The sequence below is a fragment of the Ciconia boyciana genome, chromosome 1 (genome assembly GCF_034638445.1).
Source record: "Ciconia boyciana chromosome 1, ASM3463844v1, whole genome shotgun sequence".
In the NCBI taxonomy this organism is placed as follows: Eukaryota; Metazoa; Chordata; class Aves; order Ciconiiformes; family Ciconiidae; genus Ciconia; species Ciconia boyciana.
In genome coordinates this window covers 139,259,439-139,281,285 of record NC_132934.1, presented here as the reverse complement: position 1 = coordinate 139,281,285, position 21,847 = coordinate 139,259,439, and the positions used below count along the sequence as shown (strand labels likewise).

Genomic DNA, 21,847 nt, shown 5'->3' with positions numbered 1-21,847 from the left:
AATTGAGTAACCAGAACGTGGTCGGGAAGTAGAGGATGATAAAGAGCAGCGCTTCCATTAGGTTGTCTTGTTTTTCAGAAAGTCCTGCAGCCTGAGACACGCGTAGTGTTTATAACACATTCATGGCATAGCTGCTTCCTGGTAAGTGTGCAACAGGAAGAAGTGTTGTTCTTAAATTAGTAAGTGAAAAAGCAGCTGGTAAAGGATGGGCTACAGCTTTCTAGATTTTATTCCGGACAGGATTTAAAGAGAAAGTTTCTTTTCAGCATTTCATTGGAGGGCTAGATTAAAAAGTAAAATCTAACTTCTTACATTATTGGGATTTTTGGGCTCAGGCCATATCGTGCCACCTAACATTCAGCTGACTGTGAAGAGGGCTCTATGCTTCAGGTAACTATTGTCATAATAAAAAATAGATGCTTATAGGGAACCACTATAATATAAACCTGAATATTTATAAAATACATTGTTAGGCAGTGGAGAACACTTAGGAAGGTGAACTAGTTAAGTAAGATATTATTCCTGCTTCTACCAATAACTTGCCATGTGGTTTTATACCACAAATACGTGGTATTATTTGAAAAGGAGACAAATAATTTTGAACAGCTCATTAATTTTATAATTGGGGCCAGTGGAATATTGCTTTTGGTTTTTCCCATAAAAAGACTGTAAATCCCATTTAGGATGAATTCTGTTTTGCAAATGAGTTCAAAAGCATGTACTTTAACTTTGCTGACTAAATTTAATAGCCAGTCTTTTGAAAATTTTAGCCATAATATTTATAGAATAGTGGACAGTTAAAAAATGGATGTAATTTATAATTTACTTTGAGATCAAACACGAAAAACATGCTAGGGAATACATTTTAATGGAAAGGGCTTATACTGTGGTAAATTTCTTTCCTGTTCAACACCTTACAGATTGTCAGTCTGGGGGAAAAAAAGGACCGAGACCTTTTCTTTCATGGACAGCTCTGTGACAGCAACTGTGCTGTTTGTATTTAAACCATCGGATTATCTCTAATACTTTCAGATGGTCTGAAGCGAACTTCTAGCAATGCCCTTCATGATGAGTTCCTATAATTAATGGTTCCTGAAACTATCAGGCCTCCAGCACTTCCTCTCTCCTGCAGCCCTCTGAAGTGTGAAGCTCAAGGATCAAAGAAATGTTAACTACATTGGCTTTAGGCTGTGCAAAGTATAAACCCAGATCACTTGTTTGCTGAAAAGTTTTAGGACTTGTCTGTGTGAGCAAGTTAACTAGCATCAGCCAGACTATAGTTGCTATAGCCATAACACTAAAATCCTTTTATTCTACTAAGATGTTTCAAGGTGAGCTTGGCTTCTTTTGGATGAAGGTTGTTAAGCCAAAAAACTATTTATTACCAAAAAAAAAACCCCACTCCAGACCCCTTCATGCACAGCAAGCTGTAGGCAATCCAGGAGACTCCTGGAGTGCATTGAGGATAACTTCTTAACTCAGGTAATAGACACCCCTACCCGAGGGGCTGCAGTACTGGACCTGATGGTCACCAATGCAGGTGAGCTCATCAGTGACGTCAAGATTGGAGGCAGCCTGGGCTGCAGTGATCACGCATTGGTGGAATTCACAGTCACGAGGGATATGGGACAGGCGAGAAGTATAGTCAGGACCCTAAATTTTAGGGAGGCAAAATTCCAGCTCTTCTATGAGTTAGTCAGTAGGACCCCCTGGGAAATGGTACTCAGCAACAGGGGAGCAGAACAGAGCTGGCAGATCTTTAAGGATGCTTTCCATAAAGCACAAGAGCTCTCAGTCCCCAGATGTAGGAAATCAGGCAAGGAAGGGAAGAGACCAGCATGGCTGATTCAAGACATGCTGGTCAAGCAAGAGAGCAAGAAGGAACTGCACAGGCAGTGGAAGCAGGGACAGGTGACCTGGGAAGAGTATAGGGATGCTGCCCGCTTGTGTAGGGATGGGGTCAGGAAGCCCAAGGCGCAGCTGGACCTGGACATGGCAAGGGATGCAAAGAATAACAAGAAGGGCTTCTACAGGTATATCAACCAGAAAAGGAAAGTTAAAGAAAGCGTACCTCCGCTGATGAACAAGAATGGTGACCTAGTATCAACAGACGAGGAGAAGGCTGAGGTACTCAACAGCTTTTTTGCTTCAGTCTTCTCTGGCAACCACTCTCCTCACCCCTCCCGAGTCAATGGACAACATGTTGGGGACCAGGGGGGTAAAGCCCCTCCCACTGTAAGTGAAGATCAGGTCCATGACCACCTGAGGAACCTGAACATATAGAAGTCTGTGGGACCTGACGAGATGCATCCCAGAGTCCTGAGGGAATTGGCTGATGTAGCTGCCAAGCCACTCTCCACAATATTTCAAAAGTCATGGCAGTCAGGTGAAGTCCCTGGTGACTGGAAGAAGGGAAACATTGTGCCCATTTTTAAAAAGGGTAGAAAGGAGGACCCTGGGAACTACCCAGCTGTCAGCCTCACCTCTGTGCCTGGGAAGACCATGGAACAGATCCTCCTAGAAGCTATGCTAGAGCACATGGAGGACAGGGAGGTGATTTGAGACAGCCAGCATGGCTTCACCAAGGGCAAGTCCTGCCTGACCAACCTAGTGGCTTTCTACGATGGAGTTACCACATCAGTGGACATGGGAAAAGCAACGGATATCATCTATCTGGACTTCTGTAAAGCCTTTGACACAGTCCCCCACAACATCCTTCTCTCTAAATTGGAGAGATACGGACTTGATGGGTGGACTGTTCAGTGGATAAGGAATTGGTTGGATGGTCACATCCAGAGGGTAGCGGCCAATGACTCAAGGTCCAGATGGAGATCAGTGGCGAGTGGTGTCCCTCAGGGGTCCGCACTGGGACCGGTGCTGTTCAGTATTTTCATCAGTGACATTGACAGCGAGATCAAGTGCACCCTCAGCAAGTTTGCAGATGACACCAAGCTGAGTGGTGCAGTTGACACACCAGAAGGATGGGATGTCATCCAGAGGGACATGGACAACCTGGAGAAGTGGGCCTGTGTGAACCTCATGAGGTTCAACAAGTCCAAGTGCAGGGTCCTACACCTGGGTCGAGGCAATCCTCGGTTTCAATACAGGCTGGGGGATGATGTGATCGAGAGCAGCCCTGGGGAAAAGGACGTGGGGGTACTGGTGGACAAAAAGCTGGACATGAGCCAACAATGTGCGCTCGCAGCCCAGAAGGCCAACCGTATCCTGGGCTGCATGAAAAGAAGCGTGGCCAGCAGGTCGAGGGAGGTGATTCTGCCCCTCTACTCTGCTCTGGTAAGACCCCACCTGCAGTACTGCGTCCAGCTCTGGAGCCCTCAGCACAAGAGGGGCATGGAGCTGTTGGAGCGAGTCCAGAGGAGGGCCACGAAAATGATCCGAGGGTTGGAGCACCTCTCCTACAAGGACAGGCTGAGAGAGTTGGGGTTGTTCAGCCTGGAGAAGAGAAGGCTGCAGGGAGACCTTACAGCAGCCTTCCAGTACTTAAAGGGGGCCTATAGGAAAGACAGGGACAGACTTTTTAGAAAGGACAAGGAGACAGGACAAGGAGCAATCGTTTTAAACTAAGGGAGAGCAGATTTAGACTGGATGTAAGAAAGAAATTTTTTACAATGAGTGTGGTGAGGCACTGGAACAGGTTGCCCAGAGAGGTAGTGGAAGCCCCATCTCTGGAAACAGAATCACAGAATTGTGTAGTTTGTAAAAGACCTTTAAGATCATCAAGTGCAACCGTAAACCTGACACTACCAAGTCCACCACTACACCATGTCCCTAAGCACCTCATCCAGACATCTTTTAAATACCTTCAGGGATGGTGACTCAACCACTTCCCTGGGCAGACAAGGTCAGGTTGGATGGGGCTCTGAGCAACCTGATCTAGTTAAAGTTGTCCCTGCTCTTGTAGGGGGGTTGGACTAGATGACCTTTAAAGGTCCTTTCCAATCCAAAGCATTCTATGATTCTATGGAAGATTTAAATTAGTGCAGTGTATGATTCTGTCACCATTATACTGGTAAATTTTCTGTGCCCAGAAACCATTAGATGGTAAGAATCGCTATTTTCCTTCAGTCATGTGGGTCCTGGAGAGGCACAGGCACTTGTTGACATGATGAGATGCGGCTGTTGAATGCAGCCAGTAGCACAGGATGGGGCAATTCTTGGTTTCATACGGGTAATTTGTGGGGGAAAATGATGGACCTTCATTTGTAAATTATTCTCTTGACCTTTCTGGCAAGGAGGTATGTGTGAGTGAACGAAGCGTCTTTTTAATGTCACTGGTGATGGAAACTAGAATGTAAACACCGCAGTACGAGGGATGCCAGGAGCTCATGATCAGGAAGAGAAAATAAACAGAGGAGAAGGATTTGGTAAAGCGAGTGGAGGCAAATACTGAAATTTATTTTATGTCTTTTTGGTCAGTTTTATCAGTGTTGGTTTGTTTTTTTTTTTTAAATTCAATATCAATATGCTACTAATAGTCACACATATTTACATTGCTGTTACCCTAACTAGCAAACAAATGCGAACATGCTGATGAATAGGAGAGACTGAGAGTGCCAACTTTTGAGAAATGCCTAGGATCACCAGTGATAATTGGCTTCTGTATGAGTTACAGCCATTGGATTATTTAGGTTTTGAAGCCTAGTTCCAAGGGCATGATTCATATTAACAGCCCTGCTTCCTCCGTGAGATGTGACAGTGGTGGATTTGCGGGGTCAGGCCATACTGATGACTGAATCTCATTCTACCTTTAACACCAGCAGGCAGTATACCAAACTAAAGAACAAGAGATAGTACAACATGAAATATATTGGTGTAACTGTTTGAGACCTCTTCAGAAGAAATAAGAATAAATACCATCTTACATTATCCTGACAGGTACCTTTTAATGTTGAGTGCTTATCAGCAAGATCCAAGTATTTTGAACATTTTTATTTCCCTGTTGGATTTGGGGTCAAATAAAGATAATTAGATACTACTTTCAGCATTAAAGTGTACTTAACACAGTGTGGCTCAACAAAGGCACGTGTGATTTATTTGTAAATAGTACATTCATTGATGATATTGTATTTATACTTAATTTTTATATATCAGACACACAAAACATTTGTTGAAAGGCTGCCTTGTAGTATACATAAATATTATCCATAATTTGTTATTCAAATATAAAAAGTAACTTCAATCTACTGTCTGTATTTTGGATAAATCAGAGGGTTATTTTTTCTTTTTAGTTTCTATATTGGAAGAATCAAGATGTAATAGAAATTCCTCTTCAGCAGGCACCTTCTAGCACTCAATCATTCATCTGTACTCATTAAGTAAAGTATGCTGTTATTAAATGGCCACTCGGTAGTACAGTAGCAGCATAGGAGGGATATGTGCTTTCTTCACTGAATCTATATCATTTCAGTGGAGGTTGAGGCGTTTTTTAAATCAAGAAGGAGATTCAGTTGCACAAGTTTTATTACAGGCTGTGAGAATCCTAGAGCTTAACCTCCCAGGCTGTATGTGAAAATTTCACCCTGAAGAGAGGCTGCCTCCCTTCCCCTCCTGAGTAGGCACTTGCTCCTGCTCTCTCACACATGCTTGCAAACACACACATGCACTGGTCAGCCTCCCAAGTACTTCAGTGTGTGGCACATTGAGGGATTCAGGAACAGACCCCATTAGTTCTTTGGGAGGAGTAGGATTTTGGACGGCAGCAGACCACAAAGGTAGACAAGAGAGAACTGAGACCCCTGTTGTCACCCTGAAGGGATGGCTTTGCATTTGATGGAAGAGGGGCCTGGATCTGCTGCTCTGTTAGAGAAAAGGAGTGATGTGACCAACTACTGTTTTATCGTCATGAGAAGGGGAAGTATAGTAGTTCAAAAGAAAAAATGAAGAAAAGCTATGTGACTTTTTGCACTATTTAGAAATAGTGCAAATGCTGTTCTTGGGAAAGAAACGCAAGGCTTAAGCACAGAGAAATTTACCAGCACGTGAAGCAAAATGGCATGTTAAGTGTGCCATGAAAATGTGACACTGTGTGTATTTGAATGAGGTGGGGATGGAAGAAGGGGGAATAATACTGAGAATAAGCTGAGGATAACAGTTAACAACAGATCCGGTTTTAAATCCAGTGTGACCCTTCTAGATTTTTATTTTGCCAGAACTTCTGTCTTCTGGGCAATCAACATACAGGTTACACCAAACAAGATTATAAATCTTAGGAAGCTAATTACAAAAGTAATGTGAAAGATTAATCTTAAAGTTTTCACTTACACCATTTTAGTATTTTCTTCTACATTCACCTCTCTGATACACCAGTAATGAATTGTATTAATGCTAAGGAAAAGCTCCTGCAGCATTTGCAGCACATGGGTGTTGTGCCCCTGAAGTACTGATTATAGTGTGCAGAAAGGCAACTGCATTCTTCATTATTTGAAATTTGGTTGTATTTCAGTGAGGAAATTATGGGGAAGAGGAAGGAACAAACGTAGGGAGATGAATGGAAGAGGAGGAGTTGTGTGAGATAGGAGAATTTATAAAATATGGGAAAAGAAAAAATGAGGTAGAAAGGCAGATTAGTGGGAGAGCTGACAGGTTTAGGATACTGATATGTAAATCCATGTTAGGAACAATCCTACGGCTAGCTGTTAGTTTTCATTGATACCAAGAAGCTGAGATCACCTAATTATATTAAGGTTTGTGTTACCTCTTCTTTTCAAAAGATGCCTGTTACAAATAAGGGTGATGTCATGACGTAATCCAAAGAACTATTTTTATGTATTCAAAGGTGGGAAGAATGTTCTTAATTAAATTCTTATCGTATTTGAATTTATTACATAATTCTGACTTCTCTTTGTGTTGATTTAGTTCATATTCTGTTGATACAGACTCTCTTGCTACCAAGCCAACTATTGAAACTATTCTAAAAATAGGACTTATGCAGTCAATCAAATGTCTTTTAATTTGCTTTATTATTTTACATCTTGGGGGTAACAACCTCTCCCAACTGTATAAAATCATCTTAAATTCAGCCTTAACCCCCTTAAGTCCCTCCCCCACAAAAAGGGGGGCTGATTGAGACCAGTCAGGAAGATGTCTTTGGTTGGTTTGTGCTTTCTGGTGAAAATAGGTGAAGGTATGCTATCATCTACTTTCTTCCAGGGGAATAAAGATAAACTCACTTAGCCTTGGTAAACAGTGCCAAGAAAACCCCGTTCTTAATTAAAAATCATTCCTCCCTCCTCCCCCCAATACTTAATATACTTGACTGAATCAAGGGCTGTTTTGTCTTCAGAAAGAATGGCTTAAAGAAGTACTAGTAATTCTTTATTAACTGAAATGTAGAACGAGTTTAGATTGAGATTTAGACTATCTAACTTTATTTGGGTTCTCTGTAGAATGATTAAAAAAAAAAATTAAAAGAGTAGATGGTGTTAATCTAACATCAAGACTGAAGTACCTACAGTCCACAAAGCCTTCATCCAGCTGCCTTGACATCTAAATATATGTAGGTGTCTGTTTTTCAGTAGTGAGGGATTCAAATGCCTAAAATTCTACTCCTGCACAGAGAGCAGTGCTGGTCTGGCTTGTCTTCTGCCCAGGTCCTTCTGGGATCCTGAAATGAAGTGTTCCTGCTCATTAGCCTTTGTACAGATCTTTAATGCCCATCATTGGAAGCGAGTTCAGCACAAAGCACAGCAGCCATGGCTATGGCACACTAATCACAAAGCCTGTGTAGGAACCAGGAAAGGAAATATGGAAAAGAGAGGGAGTTGGTTGTTGAGAATAAATCTAAAAATTGCCAGGGCAAGAGGCAAATGCAGGAGGCTGATTGGGAGAGTAAAGCAGTGGGAAAACCATTGGAAGGTGAAAAGCAGTGCGGAAGAGCTAACAGATCTGTGAAGGGGACAGAAAGCTGAGAGACGATGCTGAGATTAAAAGGAAAACTAGTATATGAGAGCTGGGAGCTAATGGGCAATGGGATTCTGGTTGTGGGGAGGGAGCAATATATCGTATAATGAAGTTGATGAGAATGAAGCAGTTACTCTAAAGAGGCAGGGAGACAGGACTGAGATCAGAAGTAGGAGACTGAGCCTGATGACAAGGAGTGTGATGGGGGTGGTGGCACATGTCCCCAGGATTGGCAATGGTACAACTTGGATGAGAAGGAAGGGTGGCCAGGTTTTGAGGGAGACTCTGGGTGTCTGCATTGAACAAGATGGAGCTTCTCCTTTTCAACAGTTACTGTCTTTAAAAGAGCTGGAAATTAAACCAAGCTCAGAAAGCTGTATTGAAGCATGTTATTGGAGTTAAAAACAAGTACTGCAAAGCTGAGAAGGTGAAGAATTCAGGTTATCTAGAACATGTTAACTGAGCTCCCTTGGACATATGCATGATGGCATTATGATATAGTTGTAAATTATATGACCTCAGAATTGTATGGTCTTTTCTACTGGACCAGAAGTGTACGAAAACAGTGCAGCAAAGGAGACAGTTCTTTGAAAACTTGCTTTCATCTGTTGTAGAAACTTTTAGACAGGTAGTGGATGGGGCAATGTGCTACAAGAAAGGAAAGATGCGTCACCTAGTTAAGGCAGATGAATACAGCCTCCCCAGAAAATTAAAGTATTATATAAGGCTAAGTACTCTGATAAATGAGTTTTAGGAATCTCTGGTTGAACACTGAAGTTTGTAATGCTCCTAATTCAAAAGTTTCATTCTTTAAGTTCACAGACTGTGGGGATCATATGACGTACTTCGCAGGGGACCGTAATGCAATCTGTTGTTATCTGTGCTGTGGCCATACGTAATTCAGTTAATGTTTAGATTTTCAGTACTCTCTTTTCTTCTAGCTACTGTATTCACTGAATGAGGTCAGGGTCCTGTAGAAAAACAATGCATGTCATCACCTAATAAAAAGCCAGGCAGACTAGATATGAACAAGGGGGCCCAATTAACTCCAAATACTTCCAAAATAAAAATAAAAATGGGGGCTTCTGAAGTGCTTACCTTAAAAATTAGTTTCCACCTCACTGGACACCTTTCTTAGTTTAAGATTTTAGGGTTGTGAGGATGTTAGCTTTTATATATAGCTTATTGACTTTTGGTTTTTTTAAATGCACACTTCCCATATATTTACCCTGGATGCACAATGTGAAAAGAAGACTTAAAAACTAGGAAGCACAATTACAGTCAGTTTTTAAATTTCCATTGATTTCTGGTGAAATCTTCTTTGAAAAGCTGTACCTTGCTTACTTTTTCAATTATACATTTACTTGCGTGATGGAGAAGATGAAAAATAATTAAATAATTTTCTTTTGATCTGATGTAATTGTAATTGTATTTTAGGGGAACTAATTCCATCTTTGGTTTCTTTCTAATCTGGATATATTTTGACCATGGTCAAAAGTAAGGCTGTGATTACTATTTAAAGAGACTAGTTTCAGTGGTTGTGTCATATCAAATGCATTGCTCTTCTACTTTGTTATTGTTAGATGGGCTGCTCTAAATTAGATGGTCTAATTCTGGAAAATTTGAATGTGTGCAGGTGGACTTTTGTGTCGGCAAAGCCACACTTATTTAACTGGAGCTCCATATGTCTGCAAAAATTGATTCCATATGGTTGAATAGCACATTTTGAAAATGTTTCTTTAATTTATACTAGTGCCAGGAGAAAGTAGAATAACTATTTTTTCAGCTCCTCCTTAACTAAGTGACAGTGCACCTGTACACAAACCTTCTTTCAGTTTTTAAAGTGGTAATTGAATAAGTAGGATTTTCTTGTCACATGTTAACAGTTTTAAGGTAGCTTAAATGTGTGGCTAACAAAGCCTTAACTGTGTTGCTGTCTGTTTGTACTCCTAAAAACAAGTGAGGAAATATACCTAAATCATGCAATCCCACCTTCTACTAGGTTGAATTTACATGAGGTTTCTCACAGAAAACTCTTTCATTAAGGTTGTGCTGAGTCTAAATATATATATATATATATATATATATATATATATATATATGTAGAACTGGTCAAATAAAACCCAGTCTTTTTGCAGGGAAAAAAAGAAAAAGCTGGTTATCCAGCTGTTAGAAAAGCTGGATATCTGAATTGCTAAATTGCTGACAATTTGGGGCCATAAGAGTTGATATAGTCAAGAGATGAACTTATGAGGAGTTATGCAAACTGTTTTTTTCTTTGTTTTTTATTGTACACAGGTACCTAAGGATAAAACTGGCCTGAAGGGAAAATCTGGGGGAAACTGGGGAGCTTGACTGTTCTTGCACCTGAGTAAGTGAATGCTTAGCTGGAAATCAGCTTTGCAAAATGTTAAAACTGTTAAATATTTTTCAGCATGTCCATGCCTAATTGCAGCCTCTAACTTGAGACGCTACCTTGGCTTTTGAATTGAAAAAGGCTAGAAGTAGTAGGGCTAGCTAAAGGGAATGTTGTATAGAGCCTTCAGTCCTTTGCAGTAGGGTTGCTTTTTATTGCTACCCTTAAAGCTTCCATAAAATTAAACATCGATTATATACAGGATTTCTTAGTATTTTGGTGTTTTGCCTTTTCAGTTATTTATCTTGAGACTAATTTCTGAGTTTGAACAACCTCTCTGTTGAAGTTAAACTCGATCTTGCTGGTTTGTGATCACAATAAGGCACTGAGATTCAGCAGGACTGAAGTCCTAAGAAGAGGTCATGTTAAGTATGAGGTCATCAGAGGATGAAGGCTGAGAAGATGAGCTTGCGGTGGCCTAATATGGTTGTCTTGGAAAGGGTGAATGCTCATTTTGTGTTGTTTGAGACAAAAGCTATTGTCTTGGTTGGGTTTGCTTCTATTAAAATATTTGGATCAGCTTTCATTAAAATAGGACAAGGACAGCTTTTCATCATCAGCTTTGATGAGGCATGTGGCAGACATTCCTAGGTGTCTGAGGGTCCCCAACCAGTCCCAAACCCAGCCTACACATATTTCTGAAAAGGCAGGAAAAATATTTTTCAGTTATCCACGTAGCTTCCTTTCCTGGCAATTCAAGCATTATTCTGGTTACAATAAATTATTTTACATGTAAAAAAGGTATTTTGTTGTATTATTTAACGTATTTATTTATTCATACATATTCATATACAAAATGCATGTCATATTAAGAGCAGATAAGTATAGTATAGCACGAAACTTCTTTCTACTGGTAACACATTTTTAATAATGGGCAAGTTAATGGAGTTCTCTGAAACAATTGCCAGACCTGGAGCCTTTCTTCCTGCTGGCATTTATCATGCTAAAAGAATTACGTTTAGTTTTGGAAGACTTCAGTAAGTTGAGTATCCTTACTGGTATCTACATTAAATTTTAGAAACTCTACTTATCAGCAGAGAGTCTCTCGATTTAATCTGGTCTAAACTTGTTATCAATGCATTTTACTCCAAATCTGTGCTGTGGTTTAATCATATTCTGTACTGAATGCATGAACTTATAAATTCGTATCTGTCACATCACTGTGTAAAAAAGTATATTTCATTTTGCCGTAGTATTTACTGTGTTTATCTCTTTGTGATAGAGTAGTAGACAAAAAGCAATGAGAGACTTTTTTATGTTAAAGAGAATTAAACATGTAACTTAAAACTACGCCAGGCTTTGTGAGCTATACACACATAAGACTTTTAATTCATTCAGAAATGCATCATGGCAGCATTTACCATTATTCTTTGATTTGTAAGTTAGGTAGTGAATCACAAATAATGCCTGAGACTGTATTATAAGTAACTGATTGCTTTCCTGTGCATTTGTAGCTCTCATTGAAGTTCTGGTTCCTACAAATATTGTGCCTTGTAATAGTTGCACTCATTGCATAGTTTTAGGAATTAGGTTTGCGGACTGGCAAAGAGGTGTAACGTTTATTAAAGGAGAGATGTTCAGTATTCTTACATGATAATGGCATATTTTGAAATCAAAATTGGCTCAACAGCTCTGTTTTAAATCCAGCAGGGACCTTTGAGAGAGGTTTTCGCGTTGTTTCTTTTAACTTCTATACTAACATGCAGCAAATGTTTTCATTTATTTCCTATGCTATCAGTCCTACTCTGCATATTTTAGTCTATTGCTTTTGACAGTGATGAAAGACAGGTATTTCCTGACCTTTCGTATTTTGGGTGCTACATAAGCTCAGCTGTTCATTTTGGGAATATTTTCTTCTCCTGTCTTGTTCCCATTTCCTCATTTGGAAGGCAGCACTAGAAATTCCAGGTGCAATTGCAATCTTTTTGGAATTATAGTTTCAATTTTGTGCTTGTGTACATGAGACAGGAGCTTGCCCATACAAAAGAAAGGTGGTCATTCTGCTGGGCTTGAGGATTTGGAGGTGCAGTGACTTCTGCCTTGACAAAGATATCATGTCAGTGTTACGTTACTTTTTACTTGAAAATTGTCCTTAATTGTTGGTTGAGGAAGGCAGAAGTCAAGAACTATTGAACTAAGGGATGGGGATAATCCAATTAAATTGTGTAGTTTATTCCTTTATGAATATAGGATTGTTCTCTACTCTAATTTAGGTGTTTTATCCAGTTTATTATTTGCCAGTTACTGTAGTTAGTGCATCACGTACAGATTTTCTTATTCAGACTTGAAATTGAGTGCCCTGGGGCAAGATTTTCTCAGTTAAGCATGGAAATGAACTGGCCTTGTTTATGAGAGCATCCTGCATGAACTGCTAGTTCTTGTGCCTGGTGTTCTGGAAGGATCAACGGGTTTGTGCAAATCTACATCTAGGTTTGAAGCAAGATAAAACGTATCCATGACACAACCCTCTGTGTACTGCATTATGTTCTTTTTCAGGGATCAGCAGGTAATAGTCTGTACCGTAGTTTAGAGGCTGAAGTAAAGCCAACTAGTACTGTTGCTACAGCCTGTTGATACTGTAGGATGAAGCTCTTCAACTTCTTTTAGCAGTTAATTTCAGGAAGATTGTTATTATTTTTGTAAATCATAGTGTATGGTTTCTGACAGTTTTTAAAGATATCATATGCTCTGCTGTTGATAGTCTAGGGTCTCTGGGGATTTAAAACTTTCTCTGCAGTATCTCTCACAGAGATCAATTAAGTTTCTAATTAGAGTTGTATCAACTTAGCATCTGCTGAAATCCTAAAAAAGTTGATGTTTGATGAGACAATTCTAGAAGGTTTTTTAATCTTATGAGAAATTTTTCGTTGAGGACTTCTGGTTTTTTATATTTTTGAGAGGGGTTCTTTGTTGTTTGGAAAGTGGCGTTCGAGTAATGGAAAGCTCCAGTAGCTGAAATTTTAATAAAAAGAAACCAAACAAATTTATTTAAACAATTTTATTTATGAAAACAATTTGTACTCAGACAGCTAACAGAACTGTAGTTGCAACCCTCCCCCACACTTTCTGTCTTTGAAAGACTACTTATTTTGATTAGACCTAAAATGTTGATGAAATAATATCTCCTTGTTTTGCCTGAAGCCAAGTGTCACAGCCTTTCATTGGTATTTGGAAAGTTGTATATCACTAAATTTGAAAGGTACCAAAGTCCTGTGGTTGGCCTCAGCATTAAAATATATAGACACTTGTGCTTTATGAGGCTGTAAACCAGATAATTCATCACTAGTGGGGATCTGGAGGTAGACGTGGGCTTTTAAAGAACAATATGTTATATTACAAATTCCTTTGGAGGGCGAGTGGGTTTTTTTAGGGATTCTTGGAGAGTGGAAGCCTATTATGGTGGTATTGTGCGTGTAATAAATCATGCACTTTGCCTAGGTGGTTGTTTTGTTTTTTTTTTTTTCTTAAAGGTCTAAGACCATTCAAACATTCTGTCATAATAAGAATAACAAGTAGTAACCTCTGTGCAAACACAGAAGAGGGGGGGAAAACAAATTTTTTTTTTTTAAAGTGTAATATTCTCACTGTCTATGTAAATAAATGATAGTGTGTCACACAATTCACGTGAACAGCAATGCAGCTGTATTGCTGTTGTCTGCCCAAATAACAAGAAATGAGAAGGAGAGAGGGGATGACAAGGGGGATATGTATTGGAGATTGGCATTGTGGTATGAATGAATTGACGCTGTGGTTTTATTGAGGGGAGGACTCATTACAGGAGGCTTCATCTGTTTGCTGCTCTTCGATATTTAGAAAGCATCTTTAGTGATCCTTTTTGCAAACCAGCTCATGCAGTAACTGGCAAAACAGAAGCAATTAGTGGTGTAATCTCAAAGGGAATCTCAAGCTTCACTTTAAGTGCAATGATTAAATCCACTAAAATGATAACCATTGCTGCCAAGAACTCCTGTAATTGGTCACTAATGTATTTTTTTGTAGCAGTCGATAACTACTGGATTTCATGCATGTAATTAGTAATGCATACACGTTTGGTCAGTAAAATTGAAAATCCTAATAACCGAGGCTAGAGGGGGTGGGAAGGAACACAGAGCTGGAGAACTGAAATAGTGCTCTGTTGATAGTACCTAACTAGAACTGTGTGCTTCAATAAAACAAGTGTCCTACTGTGCTGGAATACAAATGGGCTGTCTGTGGCAGGATATAGCAAAGACGTTTGGCAGAGAGGGATTTGAAAGCTTCTGGCATAATGTAATTGAATTGGCCATTTCTTTAAAGATACAGCAAATTGTTTGCTGCGGCATTCATCATCATAAGGAAGGTCAGACAGCTTGCCAAACATGATATTCATAACAAAAAGTAAAACGGTGACGCGTATATTTAAACACAAATCATGTTATCATATTTGTAAAAGCTGTGGAAATGAATGGGAATATTTTTGGTGGCGCTGAGGCATTGGTAATCTAAGTAAGACTGTAATTCAAGAGGGGAAAAGCGTATAGTCAGGGAAAAGACCCCCAAGGGAATTCAGCTAGTGAGCAACATATGATCCCCCTGACTTGAGAGGATAGTAGGTGTTGTGGCAGGAGTATTGCTGACTCTCTCTTCTGATCACTTCAGGGAAGATAAGCTTGTATGATCCTATTTTTTCCCTTTTAAGAAAACAATGAGAAAAATAACAAAAAGAAGGACTTCAGGAAGTCTTCAAAAAGAGACAAAATCTAAACTGAAGCATTGCTGGGTTTTGTTAGTCAGTTATGCTGTGACAGGACAAGATGATGCAACAAGCTGTAGCATATCTGAAATGTTATATGAAATGCTCAGTATTGGTACACTGGGAAACCCCTCTCAAGTCACATCCAGAACGCTGAACATAAATTGCATGATGACAGGGGCTTTGGGCCACACAGTGATGCCTCTGCAAATGAGTAGCTGTTAGCTTTTAGGTTCTAACACATTCAGGAGACTGGCATTTTTATTTCTTGCACCACTGCACCACTGATAGGGTTGGAAATGGGAATCAGAATAATTAGATTGGATATATAGATCCCAGCAAACCAGCCAAGAAAGCGGCTGGGCTGGTGAGGGCCGCTCTGAATTCTAAAATGTGCCGGCGCTTTTTTTATGAGAGGGCGAGGATGGAAGGAGTAAAGTAGAGTGCAGATGCTCGCCATTTATATTCAAAGCATGTAATAAAATAATTGAATATATGCTTCCTCCTATTAAAGCCTGTTAAAATCAGTAATAAAGTACATTAGTGTTATATTAAAAAGGGAGCACAAATTTTCAGGTAATATGTCCTAGTTACAGTAGGCACAGTGTACAGATAAGCAGACTGGGAAGTGATCTTTTACATCATCCGAGGCACTCCTCGTTGCTGATACAGGACTGTTCCCATCAGTGCATTTTCTGTTATTTTGTCCACCAGTAGCTTTGCAGTATTCCCTCTGGCAGTTTTTTCACAGGCCAACAGTTGTTCCCCTCCAAAAAGCCTTTCCTGCTAGTCACTCAATATTTTCAATTTAAAAAAACCCCCATCCTTCTATTTATTCCTTCTTGAGTTTCCATATCTGATAGAAAATGTCTTCCTTTTTCTGCTATGCAGATTCCTCCTTTAGATATTTGTAAACTATTACCCCACTTTCTCTTTGCCCCCACTGTGCCATTTTTCACCTGTACAAACTTATCTCTCAGTCTTTACTCAGAAGTCATTTCTTCAAGTTTTTGCTTTTTAGAGACCCCCCTTCATTTAACCAGGAGGTTCAGGAGTCCAGGTCCTCCTAAATTTATAAGAGGATATATGTTTTTTCTGTTAGCATGCTTTCTGATGGTTTGCTTTTTTAAAATTCTACTATATAGCTTGCCTGCCCATAATATCGTCTGTTTCATTTATGGCTCACTGCACTTTTTCCCTTCCTTCCCTTCCTGCCTTATTACTAATTTTTTTTTTTTTTTTTTTTTTGGTACCAAACTTGTTCTATCTTGCATTTTCCCAAGTAATATCTCTCTGTTACTTTCCATTTGTATTTTTGTGTTTCCTTTTCATTGCGTTAAATCCCAAGTCCTTTTTGCCTCTGCAACTTCTAATCTATCTAGTCAATGTTAAGCATCAGTCCAAAATAGCCTAGTGGTTTGTGTGCACATCTGCGATGAGGAAAGCAGTGGATGCAGATCTCAGTATCTCCTGTGCTTTGAAGCCAGATACACAGGGCTGTGTCTCTGCTAATACTATATGATAATAACACATGCTTAAATATTTGCCTACGTTTGCAGAAGCCTGTCCTGCGTCCTGTCCCTAAAACACTGGCTGAATTTGTAAGCAAATCCAGCAGTTATTGGCTCCAGTTGTAGTCACTGGGAAAAGGTGTGTTGAGGATGTTTCTGAACATCCTCATTCTGAACTAAATACCAGCATTTTTCTCCTATTTGCCTACTCCAGATCTCCTGGCAATTTCAGATGTTAGTTTTCTTATTGTGCTCTTCAGTTCATTGTTTCACGTTACACTACTCAACTGTAAAGACAATGACTAGGAATAGCAAAGTGATTTCTTCTTGTTTCAATCTCTGCAAGCCCATAATATCTAAAGCTCCTTCAGAAGTTGTAATTTGTGTATCTTGAAGTGCGCTGCGGCCATACTGTACAGCTTACACGTATGTCTGCCATTCAGTGATACGACGTTTTGCTGTAAGATTACACGACTAAGAGGTAAAAAGTGTATTTACTATCCATATGGAATGGATGATATTTAACTAGTATGGAGGTGCAGTGTGGAGGAGCAGTACTCACACCTGAAGCTCAAAGAGTTTGGATGTATTGGGGAGAGAGTTTGGGAGTTCTGGAGGAGCTCATCTTTCTGGCAGGAAACTCATAAAATCCAATCTGTTTTGTCAAATAGAGACTGAAATTGTGAGTTGGTCATCATCTGGTAATAAGTGTGTGAAGATTTATGATATGAGAAGGCTCTTTTGTTTGGAATTATGGAAATAAAAAGATGCACTGGAAATAAGCTAAAGGTTGAAGAATTCAAACAGGAAACAGATTTTGTTATTTCCCCAATATTCATACCTATTTTAAAGCTGGACCATTGTTGAAATTGAGATGAGGAATTGTCCCTTAGCTGAAATTTTTACATCCTGTTCAGATGAACTTCTAAAATACAGATTTCTTTCAGTGTTTCAAAGTTACATGTAATGCAAAAATTGCATGTTTGAGTTTCAAAACTTGTGTTATTGAGGAAACCCAGTTAGATAGTGTACTAGTCTCTCTATGTCTTCATGCTTATGAAGGTCTTCAGTTAAAGTTAGGGCTTTCATACACGCAGATTATTTAGCTGAGATGATGGTCATATGTTTATGGAGGACAGTTGCAACACAGTAGTTACTGTGCAAGAAACTGAAGAAATAGTTCAGTAATTTGTCCTGCTCCAAAAGTTACCTCTGTGGTGCCTTCTGCCCAGTGCTGCTGTTATGGCGGATAAAACATACAGCCCACTTAGGAGCCCCGTAAGGATTGGCTGATGTTCAAAGTTTACTTGAATGCTTAGCACTGATGTTTTGTATAGAGAATTTGGAAAAAAATGTTATTTTGTTTTTTAATATTTTTTTCCTTGACCTTCATCTGCAGTGAAATTGGCTGGCAGTATCACAGCTGCCCTAAATGCAACCTTTTATTTACAGCAGTAATTCTATAGAAGAAAAGATGGATTTTGGGAGAAAAGAAGAAATGACAGAATCTTAGCTTTTTTAGATTAATAACTTGCTGAATGTGAATGAATGCAAATGCCACTGACTTGAACAAAGAGATCAAATTAAATACCTTGCACAGGTTCCATAATGTCTGTCTAAGAGGACTGCAACACTTGATCCCCCATGTTTTGACTACTGCCATTCAGTCAACAGTATAGGAGTGTATTTTACATAGGCTGTAAAAACAAGGCAGTGTGTTACACAGGTAATATTTTCTGTACCTGTTAGAGTGTTAAATGCTATTAAGTATTTCCCATTCCAATGTATAAATAACCTTCTATGATATGAATTCTAGGTAATGGAAGCACCTTACATATTTCAACACCACAGTATAGCATTTGTTTTGTTTGGAAGACCTGCAGATGGCTTTAATCTATTTTAAGTTATTAAAACCGTATGATATAAACAGCAGGATGTGCCACATAGCTCACTTGATTGTGCTATAACTCAGAACAAACTGGGCTGTTTCTTCCTTGTCAGGAAGACACTTCTGTGCTTGTTGTTGTCTCATCCTTGGTTATTGGAACCATGTTTATGCCCTTCTACAATAACCTTCAGAACTAATTATGTTCAGTTCAGTGAATATCTCACCTCTTGCAACTTTTCACTACCAGTGCACATTATATGGGATGACTTCCTTTGCTGTACAGCTAATGAACTCATCTCTTCATTATTTTGTGTTGAATTTGCTGTTGAAGGCCATCTGAAAATAGGTAAAAGAATATTCAAATTCTTTTGCTTTTTCTGATCTCTTATGCTAACACTTAGAAACATGGTGAGTGGTCTCCTCTTGTGAGATAGTATACAATCAAGGAAGTTTTTAGATTCTTTCTAAACTGGTGGAGAAGTTTCATTTATACGCAAACTTAGCTGTGAAGAGATGCATATAGTTAGTTATTTAAAAAAATAGATACCGTGGCTGTGTAGAACTCAATTTTACCAAAAGATGTGGAAAATGTTTTTGTATTTTTGAAACAAACCCCATTGTTTTTATGTGATTTTAGGGGAATGTGCTTTTGAAACTTGCTTTGTTACTGTAGCAAGTTTTTTAGGCTTTCAAAGCATTAGTTCTTAAATTAATAATACCCTTTTCCTACCCCTGTATTGTTTGGAAAAATTAGGTTTGTTTAGGAAATGATAAGTGACAGCACTGATATCTTAGCTCTCTACCTTGGGAAGTGCTTCCCTTATTTTCCTTTTCCGTGCCCCTCTCCAGGAACAAAAGCAATGCAAAAATGCAGATGTTGAAAGGCACGAAAATGTGCTTAAAGTATTTTCCTTCTGTCTTGGAACAATGGTTGCTGACAGCAGAAGGCTTGCTTGCTTGTTAAAATTAGATTTGAATCATCAGTGTAATAGTGGTAGGAAATTGTAGGATGGAAGGGTGCCAGGAAGCCGATCTATATCTGCCCTTTCAGTACACGTAAGGTGGGCCCTAAATGACTTTAGCTGGCTCCTCAGTCGAGCAAGTTTGCCCTATATGACAAGTCATGGGTACTGGTTTAAGCATCCTGAAAACAAAATACTTTGTACCTGGGCAAAAGCCATTTAGGTGGGATACTAAGAACAGACACAAGCAGAACAATCCAAGATGGCTGTTACAACTTAGGCTTCCTAAGTGTGTGTTTCTTGTTGGTTCCTTACATCACATTTAATTGGGCCCAAGCTCATTACCTCTCACCATTTGCCTGGACTAGGATAAAAACGTTTGTGTTTTGGGGCTTGGTTTATTGGGTTTTATGGTTGTAAAAACACTGCAAACTTTTCATGAGCTAGCTTTGAGGACGATGCCTGCTCTGAAGCTGCGTCAGAGTCAGCATCATTCTGGCTTATTCTGTTTCTCCTCAGCTGTTTTAAGGCAGTCCAGTACCCAGTTGCTTCCTTGCTATAGTTATTCTCCATTGGCTTTGCAGTAACCCAATCTATGGAAGACAGTGACCTCTCTATGCACCTTAAAACCATTCACAGAAATGGCTGTAATGCTGCTAATGCAGAATGCAGCTGCCCATTTAAATCTCTTTTTCTTACAGAAGGGCTGGTTATGTCTCTGTTGTGTACTGGCTTCTATTTAATTTCTGGTGTGGTTTTTACACTATTTCCATAAGCAGCTTGGTTCCCGATTACTTCAGGGAGTGCTTTGCATGATATAATGGTAATTGATATCAGCTGAAGTGCTAAAGCTACCAGTCTCCTAATTTAAATTAGTGCCAGTCACAGACGGGAGAGCCGAAAACAGGGTTGTGCATGGGAGAGGGCTCTGCTTTTGGAAATTATATAGTTTGCTCTCATACCAGAGTAAGAATTTTCTGACCTTCAGGTCATGCGGTTATTCTTGTCCTGGGTGGCAAAGTGGAATCAAAGTGCTTGTGAAGGGACGATCAAGGAGGAATTTTAGCTTAAGTGTTTAATGATGTTTAGCACGTTACTGTTCTCTTCATCAGTGTTATGAATGCAATCAGACATATTTTAAAATAAATCTACATAAATAACTGGCTTATAATAATGCAGCGTTGGTTTATATCTTTTTATATCATTTGTTTACATCTACTCCATTTAACACTCTCTCTATTGTATGTACGTATCCATCTATCTGTATATATGTGGAGTTTATGTAATGTTTATTTATTTTATGGAGACATAAGCAGTTCTACAGATGGACTGTATTGTTTATAGGTATTATTTAATTGTTGGCAAATATTTGGAAGGCAGAGGACCACCATAGTTTCATGAGACTGGTATAGCAAACTTGACTGTGCTCAGGAGAAAATTGAAAGTGTTGCCTGAGCGTGAGAGGCCACCTTGAGTTGACCTGCTTGTGTGTTCAGCTTATAGACTGGAAGCCGTACTCCTGCATGTGTACCACCTGGAAGAACAGTGGGTTATGTGGAAAATTTTGCTGGAAGTTACTGATGTATTTGTGTTTGAAAAAAATTGATGGGGATTGATCTAGTTTTTTTCCCAGAGTCCTTACAGGCCTGGTGGAATGATGTACTGTCAGGTACGCTTCAGGTCACCCAGATAATGGTGGTTTGCACATCTCCACTGGCAGCTTGTTCTGCTCTCTAAGTTGTTTCCAGAAACCAATGCAAATTTTATTTTCTGTACATTGAGTCCATTATGTATTGTTAGATCTTTGCTGATTAATTTAATTGCTTGTCCTCTTTGCGGTATCCTGTGTCATATTTGTAGATAGTTGTTTGCCATGTTTCTCAAGACAAGGTCAAGAACCATTCCCTAAAATATCCCAGATACTTGCATTATGTAGAGCTTTTTTGTAAGTGTTCTTCCTGTTTGTCTTGTAGGTGTCTATAAAATATGTAAGTCTAACCTAGAATATTAAGGTTTTTATGGCCTTACTACTTACATTCTAGTTCAACTCAGTGCATTGTGATATTGCATATACTCTTAATCATACTGTTAGCCAGTATCATCTTTAAACATATTCCATGTCCCCTGGGTGTCTACCTACCATCTGTTACTTTATCCCATTAGATTTCCACCAGATTTCCCATTTTCTCTCCAGCATACTGTGCTGAAAAAACCCTCCTTATAGTTTCCCTTATTGATCTCCCAGTTTAGTCTTAATTACACAGCTAACCAGATTATGGTGACCTTTTCTATTTCTCACCTCCTTGTGCTTTCCAGTTTGACCAAAAGCATATACCCAGAGTTGATTCTCTTCGTTTCTTATCACAGGTATTTATGTGCATGCAGAATGAGTATACGAGCTTCTTCTAAACACTGTTT

At 39.2% G+C, this 21,847-nt stretch overlaps 1 protein-coding gene across 4 annotated transcripts in view; it reads left to right on the top strand.

Annotated features, from left to right (window-relative positions):
- The window catches only part of TBL1X (transducin beta like 1 X-linked), a 206,258-nt gene that overhangs the window by 51,226 nt on the left and 133,185 nt on the right, over positions 1-21,847 (top strand). The window contains exons 2-3 of one of the 4 annotated variants that reach the window (XM_072849511.1): positions 79-141; positions 10,219-10,291. The exons of 1 other annotated variant lie outside the window; for it this stretch is intronic. The gene's annotated coding sequence lies outside the window, so the exon portion shown is untranslated. Of the gene's footprint in view, positions 1-78; positions 142-10,218; positions 10,292-21,847 lie in introns of those variants that run through there. 2 more of the 4 variants (XM_072849510.1, XM_072849516.1) reach the window with 2 other exon arrangements.